The sequence below is a fragment of the Palaemon carinicauda genome, chromosome 31, assembly GCF_036898095.1.
Source record: "Palaemon carinicauda isolate YSFRI2023 chromosome 31, ASM3689809v2, whole genome shotgun sequence".
Lineage (NCBI taxonomy): Eukaryota > Metazoa > Arthropoda > Malacostraca > Decapoda > Palaemonidae > Palaemon > Palaemon carinicauda.
In genome coordinates this window covers 41,311,681-41,323,379 of record NC_090755.1, presented here as the reverse complement: position 1 = coordinate 41,323,379, position 11,699 = coordinate 41,311,681, and the positions used below count along the sequence as shown (strand labels likewise).

The window sequence follows — 11,699 nt, the reverse complement described above, 5'->3', positions numbered from 1 at the left end:
AGGTGAATGCTCGAGTACTTGGACAAGTATTGAAACTGGTGGACGAGAATGATCATGAATGGGATATAAATCAGTCCTTGTTTGCATATGTTACTGCACTGTTTACAGACGCGAAAGAGAAGCTTGGCCTATTAGTAACAGAATTTGGAAGGGTGTGTGAGATAAGGAAGTTGAGAGTTAATGGGGGTTAGAGTAAGGTTATGAGATGTACGAGAAGGGAAGGTGGTGCGAGGATGAATGCCCTATTGAATGGAGAGTTACTTGAGGAGGTGGAGCATTTTAAGTACTTGGGGTCTGTTGTTGTAGCAAATGGTGGAGTGGAAGCAGATGTACGCCAGAGAGTGAATGTAGGATGTAAAGTGTTGGGGGAAGTGAAGGGAGTGTTAAAGAATAGAGAGCTGGGCATGAATGTAAAGAGAGTTCTGTATGAAAAAGTGATTGTACCAACTGTGATGTATGAATCGGAGTTGTGGGGAATAAAAGTGACGGAAAGACAGAAATTGAATGTGTTTGACATGAAGTGTTTAAGGAATATGTGTGGTGTATCAGGAGTAAATAGGGTTAGTAACGTAGTAGTGAGGGTGAGAACGGATGTAAGAAATGAGTTAGCAGCTAGAGTGGATATGGATGTGTCGATGTGGTTTGGCCATGTTCAGAGAATAGAAAATGACTGTCTGCTAAAGAAGGTGATGAATTCAAGAGGAAGGCCAAAGTTTGGGTGGATGGATGGAGTGAAAAAAGCTCTGGGTGATAGGAGGATAGATATTAGAGAGGCAAGAGAGCGTGCTAGAAATAGGAATGAATGGCGAGCGTTTGTGACGCAGTTCCGGTAGGCCCTGCTGCTTCCTCCGGTCGCCTAGGATGACCGCAGAAGTAGCAGCAGTAGGGGATTCGGCTTTATTAAACTGAATCTGTGGTGGATAATGGGGGAGGGTGGGCTGTGGCACCCTAGCAGTACCAGCCAAACTCGGTCGAGTCCCTTATCAGGCTGGGAGGAACATAGAGAGGAAAGGTCCCCTATTTTCATTTGTTTTGATGTCGGCTACCCCCCAGAATTGGGGGAAGTGCTTCATTGTATATATATATATATATATATATATATATATATATATATATATATATATATATATATATATATATATATATATATATATATATACATATATATATATATATATGTATATATATATATATATATATACATATATATATATATATATATATATATATATATATATATATATATATATATATATATATATATATATATATATATATAAATATATATATATATATATATATATATATATATATATATATATATATATATATATATATATATATATATATATATATATATATATATATATATATATATATATATGTATATATATATATATATATATATATATATATATACATATATATATATATATATATATATATATATATATATATATATATATATATATATATATATATATATATATATATATATATATATATATATATATATATATATATATATATATATATATATATAACCTCCTATGCCTATTGACACAAGGATCCTCAGTTAGATTTAGCCAGTCGTGCATTTAAGTCTGCCCTGGAGATTATTGTCAAACAAATGAATGATTACATAAACAAATGAGATGCTAAGATAACGGATCTACTGTAACAACCAGTCTGGAATTCACCCATCCCAAGGTTGAAGAACTAAAGTTGAGTAAGAAAGTATATGAAAATGAGGAGAGGGCTGGAGAAAACATTGAGAAACTGACAAGGCAAATTGAATCCTCACATTCAAAGATTAAGGCACTTGCAGAGAGAATTAATTATCAGAAGATTATAGTAGAAGGATCAATGTGAAAATCAGTGGCGTGGAGGGGTGTAGAGCCACGTAGACATAGGAGCAGACAGCGGCTGCCACGACGTCACTCCTGGTAAAGAAGATGCATCTGCTTGGACTCTTATTGAAGCAAGCCCATCGTTTTTGTGTATGCCGCTACGCCAGGCCTCCTCCCAACGTAGTAAGATTTTCTCATTACTGCGATCGAGATGCTGTGATGCGGAGCTTAAATAAACTGAGTAGCACAAACATCTTCATGAACGAGGACCTCTGCACTGAGTTGCAAGCAGTGAAGAATGCTCAGATGCCTCTACTTAAACAGGCAAGAGCGCAAGGGAAATTGGCTCTCTTCCATAACACTAAGCTTATTATCAAAGAAAAGAACAGCGAAGCATTGGTTGATCAAATGCGACAGTCGACGTGGTCCCTGGGGATGTGGGGAGTAGCTGGGGCGGGAGTTCTGGTGGAGCCAGGACCTGCTGCTGGTGCCTCTGTTACTGGTGGGCTCGTTGTGGAAGTGGCGGAGAATGGGCTGGCACTGGTAGCAGTCCCTTCCCCTTGTCTGAGCGTCTTCGTGATGGCCCGGCCTCTTACTCGTCTCCTGCTACTACACCTGCTGCCTCAAAACAGAGTAAGCTGGTGAAGAAAAGTCTACGGAGTGCCATAAAAATATAACTCGCCATTGTAGTATGAACATTTATAGTATAATATAAAATCAACATCTATATAATGAATATAAACCAACACTTACAATTTCATAATCTAAATGACACAGACTTTACTAATATGATAGTTGTGGACAATCACAACTACCCACATAGCACTTTAAATACATTATCATATGCTTTTAGTGAATGAGAAAGACTCAATCATTTTATCGATCCATCAAGTGATCCGATACTGCCAGAACCAACATGTGACCATATTTTCTGTAATGAGGACTTACGTGAAAATTTTCCTGAAATACTTTAAAAAACCTGTTCTTCTGATATAAGCAGTGTTCCTCAACACCTGGACTTGTTATTTGACTAATGTTTAATGCTATCGGGCTATGTGAAACTCGTCTAAGTGATGGCATATGTAATCTATATAATCAGAGTAATTACTGTTCATACTTTCAGAAATAATCGACACACGTGGAGGATTAGCTGTATACCTACATGACAAGTTTCAGGGAGAAAAGATTGCTGATGTCTGTTTAAAGCTACCTCATTTTGAATCACTGTGCCTCAAAAGTAATTAAGCCATTTAATATCATAATAAGCGTCTTTTACAGACCACCCAATGCATCATTTAATGATTTTTTTTAATTCAATGGATCATATTTTAGTTTATGTATCCAGCCTTGATTTACCATGTTATTTGATGGGAGATTTTGATGTTAACTTGTTAAATACTATCAATGTAATTTGATATATCAATATGTTCCATTCGTTCAACTTTTTTCAAGGTATATTAAAGCCAACTAGATTAACCTCTGTAACTTTAATTGACCACATATGGTCAAATGACATTCACAATTACATGAAAAATGGTATATTTTATTCAATCATCAGTGACCACTTCCCGGTATTTGGTCTTTTTCAGCATTTGCCTTTAACAATGCATCATATGTGCACGTAACTAAGAATTATTACCAGTTATAAAATTGTAACTTTCAGAGGAGAATGAAAAAGTTTCAGGTGGGATTCAAAATTAGCTAATATGGAAGGAGTTGAAAATACATATATTTAATTCATACATGGACATATTGAAGAGACTATACAATACTAATTTTTCAATAAAACCCTTTTTGGTTAAAGAACTACATTTTTGCAAACAAAATATAACTTCACATATAATAAAATCATTAAAACATCGTGACAATTTACAAAAGTTATACACAATATTCAAACGATATATAAATACCTTAACATCAGTAATAAGGACAGCTAAAGGAAATTACAGAGGGTATCTTTCCTAAACAATTGCAAGTAAAAAAAAGTTATACCAACATTTAAGAAAGGTGAAAAATCTAATTATGATAATTACAGACTGGTCTCTATCCTTCCAAGCATTAGTAAAATATTTGAAAAATTAATTTTCATTAGAATGATTGACTACTTTACAAAATTTTGACTCTTAACTGACTGTCAGTATAGCTTTAGATCCAATTATTCCACTGACCTAGCTATTCACAAAATTTGCCAAAATATTCTTGATACATTAGATAAGAAAAGTAATCAAATTAAAGTTTTTTGTGACATAAGTAAGGCTTTTAATACCATATCGCATCATAATTTTCTGCACGAACTAAGCATATATAGCATATGTGGAAAAGCTCATGATTTCTTAGAAAGCTATATATCCTCCAGAACACAATTTATAGTGTACAATAACAAATCTTCCTACAGTACGGTCAGGTGCGGTGTTCCACAAGGGTGTATTCTTAGACCAACCCTCTTTATAATATATGTCAATGATATAATACATGCTAGTACTAAATTAAAGTTTTTGTTGTTTGCAGATGATACCACAATGTATGTAAAGGGTCACAACAATAAAGATATTACAGTAATTTTAAATAAGAAACTAATAAATATATCAAATTTGATTGGAGCTAACAAATTAACACTGAATATTTCAGAGAATTTCTATATGCTATCTAGTTCCATACAATCACTTCAAAATAATATTTATGTACAATTAAATAATAAATCATTGAGTTGAGTCAACCACATCAAATTCCTAGGTGTAATAATTGACAAAAAATTACTTAAAAAGCTTACTTACGCAAGCTTGTATTAGAATATCTCAGGTTACAGTATGAGGACAACAAGACGAGCAGAGAGCGACTGACAATTTACTGAACATGCAACGGTTACTATATTACAGAGTGCGGACAGATAAGTAGCCCGGGAGGGAAACATTTCCAACCGCCACAATCCTTTGTTTTGATTAAAATATAAATATAAAATACCAAGGTGGTAGCCTAATGAAATATACAATATTATACATGGATATGAAGCTCTCAAAGAGCGCAACATTGTTATACAAAAATCCACTGTGTGGAATAAATAATAAAGTTATAATATACAGAAAAGTGTCCAGGGGGAGGAAACACAGCGGGTAAGACAATGTCATTATAAGTACTCCCCTCCCAGACAGCAGGCATCATAGATGGATGATGTGATTAATTATTGTATCATGGAGGCCGACATAATTCCCCTCTGGTGCTTGAGCAGAGGGGAAGGTTGCTCTGGTTCGGAGGAATCGTTTTCCCCTGTCGTTGCGTGGTTTTATTCTGAGGTGGAATCATTGGTCTACCAGGGCCAATCATCACCCAATCTTCTTGTCCGTGGACGTTCCGGAGGAAAGATTTGGCTGTTCTTCTGATAACCTCGTAAGGGCCGCAATAAGGTCTAGTCAGGGGTTGGCGGTGAACATCGACACAGATGAAGACGTAGTCACACTCATCTAGGTTCTTGGGCGTGAAGTGTCTGGTGCTCTCCTCGTATGTTTTCAAGCATGGTCTGAATTTCCCGGCGATTTCTCTCAGTTGATCCAGCTTGGTGTCATCGGTTGTCATTCGCCAGGGACTCTAAGTGCCTCGCTGTAGCGGAGAAGGTTCGCCGTCTGCTCTGGGAGCGGTGCGAAGGCCAAGGAGGACCCACGGGATTTGAGCTTTTCAATGTTCTACCGTACATCTCGCCATCAGGGCTGCCTTGAGTGTGCGATGAGCTCTCTCGACCATGTCGTTAGCTGCAGGGTTGTATGCCGTGGTGCTGTTGAGTGTCATTTCCATCAGGTTAGCCAGAGAGAGCCTGATCTCTGACAAGAAAGCGTAACCTCGGTTCGTCGGGATATCGCCGGAAACACCGAAGCGGCTGATCCAACTCGACAGGAGAGCTTCGGCGAAGGCGTGGGTGGTTGCTTCGGACATCGGAGTTGTTTCTAACTATCTAGTGGAGTAGTCGACGATCGTCAGGAGGTATCTTGCAGAACCTGAAGGTGGCAGAGGTCCCACGACATCCACGTGGATATGTCCAAATCTTTTCTTGGGCTGGGGAAAATTGTCGACTCCTGACTCAGTATGGTGGTTGACCATACTCGTCTGGCAGTTAATGCAGGTTCTCGCCCACTCACGGCCGTCTTTCTTGATTCCTGGCCAGATGAATTTTTCGGATAAAAAACGGGGTGTAGTGCTACCCGAGGGGTGGGATATCCGTGGATGATGTTGAAGATCCTTCTACAGGAGGCGGGAATCCATGGGCGTGGGCGGCCCTTGCTATGGGGAGATCTTGTCAAATTCCTCCTCAGGGATGGAGGTCAGGACGATGTCAGCTTTGGCGCAGGGGTCGTTTAGCTTGGCCACCCTGAAGAGTACGTCCACCCTCAGAAACCAGGAGGTGGTGTTGTGTTGTGAGAACGGTGGCAGCTTGACTTTGGGGCGCAGCTGAATGGTTGCTTGGCACGATGGGCTGGGCAGTTTCGTCGTGGTCAGTTGATGCATCGGGCTAAGGGTGTGAGCTGGTTATGTAAGATATACTCATCATTGCTGCCTCATGAATTTAAGTGGGATAAAGCCGAAAGACGTCGTTAAACATTACTGGCAATAGGAGATATACGAAGGAAATGCAGCCCTAATTAGTCCGTTAATGGCAAGCCAAAACTGCTATGTGTTTCCAACATCTCCGGGGTCACCAGTTGGAGAACAACAAGACAAGCAGAGAGATTGACAATTTACTGAATATGCAACGGTCACTATATTACAGAGTGCGGACGGATAAGTAGCCCGGGAGGGAAATATTTCCAACTGCTACAATCATTTATGTTTTTATTCAAATATGAATATAAAATACTAAGGCGGTAGCCTAGTGAAATATACAATATTATACATGGATATAAAGCTCTCAAAGTTACAGTACACAAAAAAAAGTCCAGGGGAAGGAAACACGGCGGATAAGACGATGTCCTTACAACAGCCGGATAAGACGATGTCCTTACAACAGGTGTAATGTATAGAATTAGAAATACTGTAACTAATGATTCCGTAAAACTAATATATTACTCTACTGTATATCCAGTTTTATTGTATTGTTCACCAGTTTGGGGAGGAGCATTCAAAATACTCATAGACCAATTGTTTGTTACCCCAAAAATTTTATTAGGGTAATGCCATGCAAATCAAAATATGAGCATACCAATCCTCTCTTTTGTGACCAAAAGCTGCTCAAATTTCCAGATCTCATATCACTACAGACTTGTTTATTTGTGTTCAAAGCATTGCATGGGCATCCCATCAGCATATTCCATCCTTTGTCACATAATATCAACACAAGACGACCTCACGACCCAAGAATACCATACTATCGCACTGTCCAGGCTCAGCGCAGTGTGAGTGTGCGGGGCATTACACACTGGAATAACCTCCCATAGGATATCAAATCACTCACTTCTATTAATATGTTTAAATGCAAAATTAAATCATCGTTATTGCAAATTTATGTCAATATTACTATTACTATTACCATTTTTTCTACCATTATTATTTACGATACTATATACAGCAACAAGGATAAGGATAGGGAAGTGGGGAATAAGGGATAAGGAAGAGTACCCCTAGATACAATCCAGTTTATAGCCCTAAGGCAGGTACTAGGGAAGGGAAGGAGTAAGGGGAAAGGGAGAAAAAGAAGTATAGAAGGAGAGTAAAAGAGAGGGGCAGACCCTCGTGCAACGTTAGGTTGATTAAGGGGCCACCTGATAGCCAGCCAAGAGTAGATGGGAAGGGAAAGGACGAGAAGGTAGAGGACGGGTATATTGGTTCATGCATCTAGCCCTGCTGCAAGAACAATATCTGATGGACCTATTCGAAGGCAAAAAATTTATGATGTCAAATTAGTAATGAGGTTTGTTATTGAAAATTAATTTGATTTATTAATTAAAGATACTTATTTATGTTGTTTTAGTTAGTTGAGATATATCTCGGTCGGGGCGGATCACAATTGACTTTGGGATCTAGTCTCCTCTACCAGTTATGATCTCGAGTTTGTTCGATAGAGTCCATGTAATATTAATTAAAGATACTTATTTATGTTGTTTTAGTCAGTTGAGATATATCTCGGTCGGGGCGGATCACAATTGACTTTGGGATCTAGTCTCCTCCACCAGTTATGATCTCGAGTTTGTTCGATAGAGTCCATGTAACTGTGCAAAGGTTGTCATCGTCAGTGGCTAATTTATCCCAAGTTTTTTGGCTAAGTCTGTGAAACCTAACAATTACGGGCTCCAACTTGGAACGTTGTTGGAGTTCTTGAATTTTATTATAATAAGGAGGCCCCTCTTTATAGGCTCGCCTCAAAGCTTTATTTTGAACTGCTTGCATTTTTTGCATTGATGTCTTACTGAGAGTGACAAATATTACCATAGGGTATTCTAACTGTGGCCTTAATAAGGATTTATAAAGTCTAAGTTGTGTTTTAGTGGATAAACCTATGAACCTTTTTAATTTATTGAACGTCAATTTGGAAACATTGATTCTATCTTTAACGTGAGAAAGGATGCCAGACCGTTTAAAGGTACACCCAAGTATTTGTTCATTACTTTTATATGGAATACGAATGTTATCTATTATTATTGGTGCAGGATTGTTGACTGTTATTTATAAAAGTTGAAATTTATTCATTTTTGTTGTTATTTTCCATTTCTTTTCATAGTTATTGATTTTTTGTAGTCCACAGACTGTCTTTCTCTGTAGCATTAGTTTATTTTTATTAGGATAGGTTATTACTTAGATATGATCACCAGCAAACATGATTTGTAGGCAACCTTCAATAAGTGGAGGGGTGCCTTTAATGTAGAAGTTGTATAGTGTAGGGGAGAGAACACTACCCTGCTGAACTCCTGAGAGCAATAATCATGGCAACCCGGTTATCTAAAAAGTTGAATAGCAGCCTGGTTACTATATCTGGCAATTGTGCCTCTAGAAGTTTATATTTTAAGCCATTATGCCATACTTTATCAAAGGCCCTGCTGACGTCTCTTGAGATTAGGTTACAACCACAGCCTAGTCTTTTCTTTACTGCAGTGTATTCATATAATCTGGTTAATGCCAGTTGGGTCCCCTTACCGTGGGTAAACCCATATTGATTCTTATTTATGAGCATATTATCATCCAGGAACTCCTCAAACTTTACTTTTACTTATTTTCCCTGGAGTCTCTAATAGAGATATTCTTCTATAATTAGAGACTGAAGTTGGATCTTTTTCCTTTTTTCCTACAAAGGGAAGTATGGCTCTTTTAAAAAATTCTAGCCAGTAACCCATACTTAATGATTCATTTAAGATCTGACAAAGAAAGGAGAGCATTGAATTAGGTAGGTTTTTTAGTATAATTTTATTGACTTTAGATTGGCCTGGAGCTTTGTTTTTAAATTTTTTTATCACATTGATAACATCTTAGAGTTGAATTGGTTTCAGGAAGTAGTCGTCCTCATCAAGCCTCCCAAGATCTACAGTATCGTAAAGTACTATACGATCAGCATGTTCTCGGATTGTTTCCATGACATGTTACTCGTGATGCTGGTCAAACCTACGATTTTCTTCTGGGTCAATTCTAAAGATGTTGGACCAGAAGTCTCTAAAAATAATCTCTTGATATGTAGGAGAATAGATCTTCTCATTATTATTAATGATATAGGCTACGAGATGTGATGATGAACTTAAAAGATTCCTAATCATTCTCCAAAATTTACCTGGGCCTTTATAAGAGTCTTCACACTTATTCAATAGAGTGTCCCAGTTTGAATTAATGAGATCAACAGATTCAATTTTGATGCGTTCTTGGATGTTATCAATGTATTCTAAAATATGGCGTGATGGACCTTGGATATTAATTAGATTTAAGGCTTGTTTGTAATGGAACTGTAGCAATTTGAGATAGTCAGTTTCCTTAGTGAAGGATAAGATTCTATGGGTTTTAATGGGGATATACTGCTCTGAGGCTTCTTTGATCATCCTATACCAGAAAGTTATTTTGTTATCAATATAGGATTTATCTTTTAAGATATTATTCGGTTCGTCGTAATTAGAGAGAGAATTATCGATTGAGTCCTTAAAACGTTCCTAGTTCGCATTGTTCATATCTATTGTTGGATTAGCGACCACCATAATGGGTCTCACAGTAAGCTTTAAAATAATGGGAAGATGATCTGATGTGGTTAAGGGGCCTTGAGTAATTGAAAAATTAAACATGTGAAATCTTTTGGAAAGAAGTATATCTGGCTTACTAGAGGTTCTTCTGGCAAAAAACGTATCAAAATCTGGGCCTAAGAAACTTATAAGGTTCTTATTCATCAGGCCGTTGATTAATGTGCCAATAGGGTTGGTTCTGTTGTAACCAAGGGCTGGATGAGCTGCATTAAGATCAGCCAGCAGATAGACTGGGATGTTACGTCTCATCAATGATAATATATCCTGCTGTGGAAATACTGGGTTTCTTGGGGGTAAATAGGTCGTTGCGACTATAATTGGTCCCCGTATTGTCTGTATTTCGACAGCAATCAGATCATGATTGAAACCCTCTGTTAATTTGACAGTAACATCCCGTCTAACTGCTATTGCTGTACCAGCATTTTGTTCGCCAGAGGTGTTACACTGGAACACAATATAGATGCAGATCTAGATATGGGTGGAATCAGGAATTCCAGTTGAATTAAGAAGTATGAGGTGAGGGGAAAGGGAGGAATAGATACTAATAAGTTCCTTACATCTGAGGAACGTCCACTTTAGTACGTTATGTTGAATTATTGTGAGGGTATCCATTATGGTAATTGTCCTTTGGTCAAGTAAAAAAATCCTGACTTCAACCTCCTGTATTTATCTGAACTGATCCGGGTGATCCTAGAGCTGTATTTGTCCAGTTCTATTGAGCCATCATTTATGTATTGGACAACTGTGTTATTATCGTATTTTTCTGTGAATAGATATTTAATGGTATGGCTTTCAAAAATCATTTTCTTGATGGTTTCATGAGATGCAGATTTAGAGGGGTTTGCTGAATTGATAGAGATAGAGTTTTAGTCCAATTTTAGGTTTTGATTGTTTCATGGGGGGAAGGGTAGGGAGAGCAGTGGCTCCTTGCAGTTCAATGTCTGCAGGTTCAGATGTTGAGGTGGAGGGCTGTGGCTGTTTTTTTAGCAGGATTTGCAGGTTCTGAGATATCAGAATCTGAGTCACTCAGTACCCTTTTCCTGTTGATCTCATCTGTATCCATTGCATCATTTATTGTCACAGATTGTTGAGGGTTATTGTTATTAGCGTTGTCAGATTTCAACATAGCTGATACTTTATTGGCTAATTTGATAGCCTCAGTAGGTATTTTGACCAATGGGAGTCCATTGGCTTTACAGAAAGCATCAACCATTGACTGGAAAGTCCCTGGGTCGACTGCTTCGCTAATGTTAGCCATGATCAATGCAGTGTTCATTACCGTTTGTTGTTGTAGAGTAATGCTGTTAAATATAGGCTGAGAGGAGGCATTTGAATTGGAAAAGGCTGAGGCTTGTGCAAAGGACTTATTTAGAGTGATATTGGATTGTTGGTTTCTAAGAACCTTTGCTTGGTTCTTAACCATGGATTTCCTAGTAGGGCATCTTGCTCCTATAGTTGGATGGTCTCCATTGCATGTGATGCACTTATGGTTTTGCTGGTTGTTGCATTCAGTCCAAAAGTGCTCTAATGAGGCACATAGGGAACATATTTTATAGGTGGATACTTGAGGGCAGTCCTTTTTTGTGTGATCGTATTTATAACATCTCATGCATTGAGATAGAGAAACAAACACGTCCTGGGCCAGGTATTTTTT

The 11,699-nt window shown here is 37.8% G+C and overlaps 1 pseudogene; it reads left to right on the top strand.

Moving 5' to 3' along the window:
- The first annotated feature begins 233 nt into the window (after window positions 1–233).
- LOC137624705 (uncharacterized) lies at window positions 234–2,527 on the top strand (annotated as a pseudogene).
- Window positions 2,528–11,699: the final 9,172 nt, after the last annotated feature.